The following is a 7,489-nucleotide window of genomic DNA, read 5'->3' as shown; positions in this document are numbered from 1 at the left end:
AGTTCAAATACGCCAAGTATGGAACCGTCCAATCCGGAATAATGTGTAAAGCGACCACCAACTGTGCCTCCGGATCAGGAATAGCGAGGTTGAAAGGATCGATATGGTTGACTAGAGGGTGGGGGGGTGAATAGGCAACTAACAATTTTTAGACTTTTCTTTAACAATTTAAACCTTGCAACGAAATAGGTTGTCTAGATATGCAACTACGTGGACAACCTATATGATGCAAAGACAACTAGCACACAAGTAAGCAATAGATACAACACAAGAAAGCTTGCAAAAGTAAAGGCACAAGATAACCAAGAGTGGAGCCGGTGGAGACGAGGATGTGTTACCGAAGTTCCTTCCTTTTAAAGGGAAGTACGTCTCCGTTAGAGCGGTGTGGAGGCACAATGTTCCCCAAGAAGCCACTAGGGCCACCATAATCTCCTCACGCCCTCACACAATGCGAGATGCCGTGATTCCACTATTGGTGCCCTTGAAGGCGGTGACCGAACCTTTACAAACAAGATTGGGGCTATCTCCACAACACTTGGAGGCTCCCAACAACACCACGAAGCTTCACCACAATGGAGTATGGCTTCGAGGTGACCTCAACCATCTAGGGTGCTCAACACCCAAGAGTAACAAGATCCGCTAGGGATAAGTGGGGGGAATCAAATTTCTCTTGGTGGAAGTGTAGATTTGGGCCTTCTCAACCAATCCCGAGCAAATCAACAAGTTTGATTGGCTAGGGAGAGAGATCGGGCCAAAATGGATCTTGGAGCAACAATGGAGCTTTGGGGGAAAGAGGTAGGTCAACTTTGGGGAAGAAGACACCTTTATATAGTGGGGGAACCAATCCAACCGTTATCCCACTGAGCAGCCCCGCACAGAGCGGTACTACCGCTTGGGCAGGGCGGTACTACCGCTCTTACCCAGCGGTACTGCCGTGCTGACAGGGTCCTGACCCCAGGGCGATACTACCGCTTGGAGCGGTACTACCGCCACTACTACCGCACTTAGTACCGCAAAACCCGACACGAAAAACATCATTCTCGAATCGAGGCGGTAGTAGCCCGGAACCACTGCGGTACTACGGCCGAAGACCACAAGCGGTACTACCGCTCGGAGAGCGGTACTACCGCTTGGGAGCGGTACTAACGCTCTGGGAGCGGTACTACCGCTGGGGTGCTTCGGCGGTACTACCGCTGTGGACCGCGGTACTACCGCTGGGGTAGGACAAAGCATACTCAGGGGAAAAAGGCAGCTCCAATGAAGCGGAAGGAAAACGACGGGTGTGATATGGATGTGTACGTGTTGATTCCACCCTAACCTTAGCAAAGCGGATCCCCTCTTGATAGTATGGTGACTCCTACGAAACTAGTCCACCAACAACGAAACGAAGGAGCTACACTATCTTGAATAAAACACCGAGGGGAGGTAATTGTCTCGTGCCAATGGATGAATCTCTGAAAGAACTTAACGCACATGATTGTCCGCACAAGCATTGTCATCAATCACCAAAACATCTTGGGGATAAAAATGCCCTTACAATCTCCCCCTTTTTGGTGGATTGATGACAATACGGGATTTGCACAATATGAGAGATATAGGACAAGCGCAAAAACCCCACCATCCTAAAATGTAGATGGGGTCCCCCTAGATGTGTGCTATCTAGATAAGTGCTTTGGACTGCACGGCACACAAACTAGGATCAACGCCCCCCCCCTACATTTTAGAGACCAACCACCTAAGCATGGTATATGAGAGTAGCATAGATAACTTAACAGGATAAGCATGCAACTCATAAGCTAGATAGAGACATAGATAATGATACTGGAAAGATAAGGTAGCATATGTCTCACACCATATGACTCGAACTTAGGTCTCACTGACACAAACCAAACAAAGCAAATGCGAGGAAAACACAAACACAAAAGACGGAAGACACAAAGCACAAATCCCTAAACTCTCTCCCCCTTTGGCATCGAGACACCAAAAAGGAGAGGGGGTGTTGCTATGGCTCCAGGTGAGAGCAAACGAGGGACATGCACATCAGAGCTCAACGGGATCATCTGCACCACCGTCGTCAGTCTGGAAGTGCTCGGCATCAGAATCGGTTCACGGGCGTGCTGCTGAATCCACTCCTCCTCCTCGGTAAGCTGGTCCTCAGATCCACTGATAACTGTAGCACCCAACTGACGCATGAGCTCCTTGTGGCGACCTCGGGCCTTCTTCTTAGCCACATGAGTCATGTACTGACCGTGAGATTCCATGCAGAACAACTTCATCTTGAGCTTGAGCTTCTTTGCCCAAGAGGGCTCAGCCTCAGAAGGCACGTAGTCATCATCATCATCCTCAGCCTCAGCCCCAGTCTCCTCGTCGGTCTCCATGGTAGTAGCAGATGAAGGAATTCCAATCTTAGGGGCCTGAGTGCCCCAGTTATCCTTCTTCCTCAAACGCTTGACGTCGTGAGAGACCAACTCTCCAGTATCCAGTAACACCTGGGGATAGACATGATCCCAGGCCTTCTCAATGAGCAGCATGATGAATGGACCATAAATCGGGCACTTTCGCTCGGAGATAGCAGATAACAACTCAGACCACATAACATGAGAGATATCCAGGGACTCTCCGGTGTTCTGTCCCTTCTCACGCTGGCAGAAGAGAAGCATGTCCACGAGATAGGAGTGAACCTGGTCCAGATTCCGGATACGAGGGAAAAGAGTCTCTCTGAAGATACGGTAAAGGATATCCAGATAGGCAGGCAGCTCATAGGGTTCCTTCTTCATCTCAGGGTTGATCCTCAAAGTGTAGTAGGGCCATAGAGCTTGCTCGTGAGTGGCGTTGGTGCGGCGGTGGGGGCGAAAGCCGACAAAAGACTCAAGACCTAGATCTTGCACCCCAATCAACTCCATGAAAGCTTTCCACTTGACTGAAAGAAACTTGCCATTGGTCATCCAAGTCAGTGTCCTGTCCTCATCAGTCCCAAGGTGAACCGTGGCATAGAATTGGGCCACAATATCAGCATCATAATCCTTGTTGAATTGCATGATCCCAAGAATGTTCAGTTGAGTGCACATCTGAAGACCTTCACCAAAGTATTCAGGATATTTCTCCATATGGTCGGTGTTGATGGAGTGCACGTTGACATAGAGGTTCTTCTTGGCTTTGAGAACATCAAAGAAGATGGCAAACTGGAACCTGTTCCAGAACGGACGGTTGACCAAAGTGGGATCTTGGTCTGCCTCATACGGGTTGCAGCGACGCCGTGCCCAGAACTCCTTGGGCGGCATTTCTGGCACGGTTTTGCCTGGCTTTGGCTTGACCCAGGCATCTTCTGGAGTTGAGGTGGAGGTGGAGCACTTGAAGAACCTCCGGCAGGCTCGGTGGTGCGGTAGCGCTTGGACGTGGCACGACCGGGGTTGACACGATGAGCCTGATGCTCAGGAACCTCATCACCTGGAACCACACACAAGAACACACAAACAACCAGGAAGAACGAGCATAAGCCACAAAACACGAGCAAAAAGGATCACTGAGAGGTAGGAGTATGGTGGAAACTGGTAGAGGGCGGTAGTACCGCGACCCGCGAGCGGTAGTACCTCTCCAAGCGGTAGTACCACTCTGGAGAGCGCGGTAATACCGCTCGAGACGGGGAAACAGTAGTTTCCTACTGCTGTGGTCAGATCCGGTACTACCGTCCTACCAAATTCAAAAATACTCCAACCAAACACTAAGCCAAACTGTCTAGAAGCATTCTCCATCCTACTCAAGCCTAGATCTGGCCAAAAATCTAGAGATGCAACTGCTATTGCCCCTAAGATGCTAGATGGGAAATCTAGACAAAAAGAAACAGGGAGCAGGGGCAATACCGACATCCATGGCAAGAGGACAAGGTGGGGATCGACTCCACCGAAGGAAATGGAGAGGAGCGCCCCGGAGAGGGAGATCCGCCGGAGCCCTCTCGCGGCGCCGGTTGCTGAAGAGAGAGGAACAGAGCGAGGGGGCGAGCGAATGGGTATGGGGGAGAAGAAACTCCCCCTGCCCCCGATATAACCCCTTGCCCGTGCCTCACAGCGGTAGTACCGCGCTGGAGGGCCGTAGTACCGCTCGCCACCAGCGGTAGTACCGCTGAGCAACCACACGGCTTCTAGACACACGGCTAAAGCTCCAAAAAGACGGGAAAGCAAAGCCAAGAGAAAGAAAAGACCAACAAGGCAACACACACACTAACAACGGACCAGAAACCACACTAACAAAACAACCACACGAAGCAGAGCGAGCTCTAGCCTCTCTCAAGAGAGGGCGGTGGCCGGGGCCACCTATGTTTGAGTCAATTGGTGTGGCACCGCGAAGAATTATCCTTGGGCCCATGACCAAAACTCGTCTTTGAAGCACAAGTACCATAAAAAATGGCTAATGTGAAAGAGTTGATCGTTTTATGCATAATGGGGGGAGGGAGAGTTCATTGAGAGTACAACACTCCCCCTATGTCCATGCCTACATCTAAGCTAGACACCAAGTTGAGTGGGGCGGGGTGTGCAAGGGTTCAAGTCACATTGCTCGAATCAATGATATTTAGCTCATGCCTTAACTCGCGAAATCTTGCTTCATCCAAGGGCTTCGTGAAAATATCTGCAAGGTTATCATGAGTGTTGACATACTTGAGCTCGATCTCCCCTCGCCTAATGTGATCCCGGATGAAATGATACTGAATCTCAATATGCTTCGTCTTGAAGTGTTGCACCGGGTTGAGAGAAATCTTGATGGCACTTTCGTTGTCACACCAAAGAGGCACTTTGTACAAATGACACCGTATTCCTTTAAAGTTTGCCTCATCCATAAAAGTTGTGCACAAAAACTACCGGCCGCCACATATTCTGCTTCGGTGGACGAGAGAGATACAAAACTTTGCTTTTTGGAAGACCAACTCACCAAAGAGCACCCAAGAAACTGGCACCCTTCGGAAGTGGACTTCCTATCCACTTTGTCTCCCGCCCAATCGGAATTCGTAAATCCTTCAAGTTTGAAGTTTGCCCCTCTTGGGTACCATAAGCCAAAGTTTGGGGTATGAGCCAAATATCGAAAGATCCGCTTGACCGCCACATAGTGACTTTCCTTCGGTGCGTCTTGAAACCGTGCACACATCCCCACACTCAACATGATATCCGGTCTAGATGCACAAAGGTAAAGCAAGGAACCAATCATGGAGCGATATACCTTTGGATCCACCGCTTTACCATTGGGATCAATGTCAAGTTGGCACTTGGTGGGCATTGGAGTAGAAGCCGGCTGGACATCACTTAGCTTGAATCTTTTTAGCATGTCTTGAGTGTATTTGGCTTGGTTGATGAAGGTTCCTTCTCTTCTTTGTTTGATGTCAAAACCAAGGAAGAACTTCAACTCTCCCATCGAAGACATCTTGAACTTAGAGGTCATGAGAGCGGCAAATTCTTCATTGAAAGCTTTGTTAGGAGAACCAAAGATAATGTCATCAACATATAGTTGGCACACAAACAACTCCCCTTTGACCTTCTTAGTAAAAAGAGTTGGATCGATTAGCCCAACTTCAAATCCACGATCTTGTAACAACTCGGTAAGGTGGTCATACCACGCACGTGGGGCTTGTTTAAGGCCATAGAGTGCCTTATCGAGTTGATACACATGGTCCGGGAAGTAAGGATCCCCGAACCCAGGTGGTTGCTTGACATAAACCAACTCATTAATGGGACCATTAAGAAAAGCACTTTTCACATCCATTTGTTGCAACTTAAAGTTGTGATGGGAAGCATAAGCAATCAACAAACGAATGGATTCAAGGCGAGAAACGGGAGCAAAGGTTTCACCGTAGTTGATACCCTCGACTTGGGAGTAGCCTTGTGCTACCAATCTTGCCTTGTTGCGAATGATGTTCCCATGAGCATCTTGCTTGTTCTTGAAGATCCACTTGGTTCCAATGATGTTATGGTTCCCTGAAGGCCTTGGCACCAATCTCCACACCTTGTTGTACTCGAAGTTGTTGAGTTCTTCATGCATGGCATTGAGCCAATCCGAGTCTTCGAGCGCCTCATAGACCTTATGGGGTTCAACACAAGAGACAAACGCGTGATGTTCACAATAGTTTGCTAATTGTCTACGAGTGCTTACCCCCTTTCTTAGGCTTCCAACCACATTCTCCATGAGATGACCTTTGGTGGTGAGTTTGGAAGAAATCTTCGCGGCATGATGCTCTAATTCCTCCTCGGATGTGGAAGGAGGAGGGTTCACTTGATCATCTTGAGCGTCGTCATGAGCTTGTTCTTGATCTTGAGCTTGCTCATGATCTTGAACTTGCTCGAAGGGGAGAACTTGACCTTGGGCATCATGTAGAGGTTCAGCACCATCTTGAGATTGATCTTGCCCTTGGTCTTGTTCCCAGGGTTGAGGGCCTACACTTTGTTCTTCGGAAGCGTGTGGGTCTTGAGTAGGTGAAGGCTCCACTGGAGTGGAGCATTGTCCTTCTCCTTCGGCCACAAGGGGTTCCTCAATGGGTAGAATATGACCAATACCCATTCTTCTTATGGCTTGGGGAGGAATTTCATCACCTACATCACAAGTACCACTTTGCTCCACTTGGGAGCCATTATTTTCGTCAAACTCCATGTTACACGTCTCCTCAATGAGTCTGTTGGACTTGTTGAGAACACGGTAAGCATGAGAGTTTGCAGCATAACCAACAAATATGCCCTCATGAGCTCTAGCCTCGAATTTAGACAAACGAACACCTTTCTTGAGAATGAAACACTTACACCTGAACACCCGGAAGTACTTGAGATTGGGCTTGTTCCCGGTGAGTATGTCATACGGAGTCTTGTTCAAACCTTTGCGAAGATAGAGCCGATTGGATGCATGACATGCAGTGTTGATGGCTTCGGCCCAAAAGTTGTATGGAGACTTGAACTCCGCCATCATGGTCCTTGCCGCATCCATCAACGTCCGGTTCTTCCTCTCCGCAACACCATTTTGTTGAGGGGTATATGCTGCAGAATATTGATGCTTGATCCCCTCATCACTAAGAAACTCATCCAAGGTGTAGTTCTTGAACTCGGTGCCGTTGTCACTCCTTATTGTCAGGATCTTTGCATTATGTTGACATTGAGCTTCATTTGCAAAGTCGATGACGGTTTGTTGAGTCTCACTCTTCCTCTTGAAGAAGTATACCCAAGTGTATCTTAAATAATCATCCACAATCACCAAGCAATACTTTCTACCACCAAGACTATCAAAGGATGGAGGCCCGAAGAGGTCCATGTGCAGGAGCTCCAAGGGTCTCTTCGAGTAGATGATAGTCGTGGGAGGGTGAGCCGTCTCATGAAGCTTTCCTTCGATACAAGCACTGCAAACACGATCTTTGGCAAAACTAACATTCGTTAGTCCATGAACATGGTCCCCCTTGAGAAGACTTTGCAAAGATCTCATATTGACGTGGGCTAAACGGCGATGCCAAAGCCATCCCACATCA

The sequence above is a fragment of the Triticum dicoccoides genome, chromosome 2B (genome assembly GCF_002162155.2).
Source record: "Triticum dicoccoides isolate Atlit2015 ecotype Zavitan chromosome 2B, WEW_v2.0, whole genome shotgun sequence".
NCBI classification, from domain to species: domain Eukaryota; kingdom Viridiplantae; phylum Streptophyta; class Magnoliopsida; order Poales; family Poaceae; genus Triticum; species Triticum dicoccoides.
Note: the sequence above shows the minus strand (reverse complement) of the source record.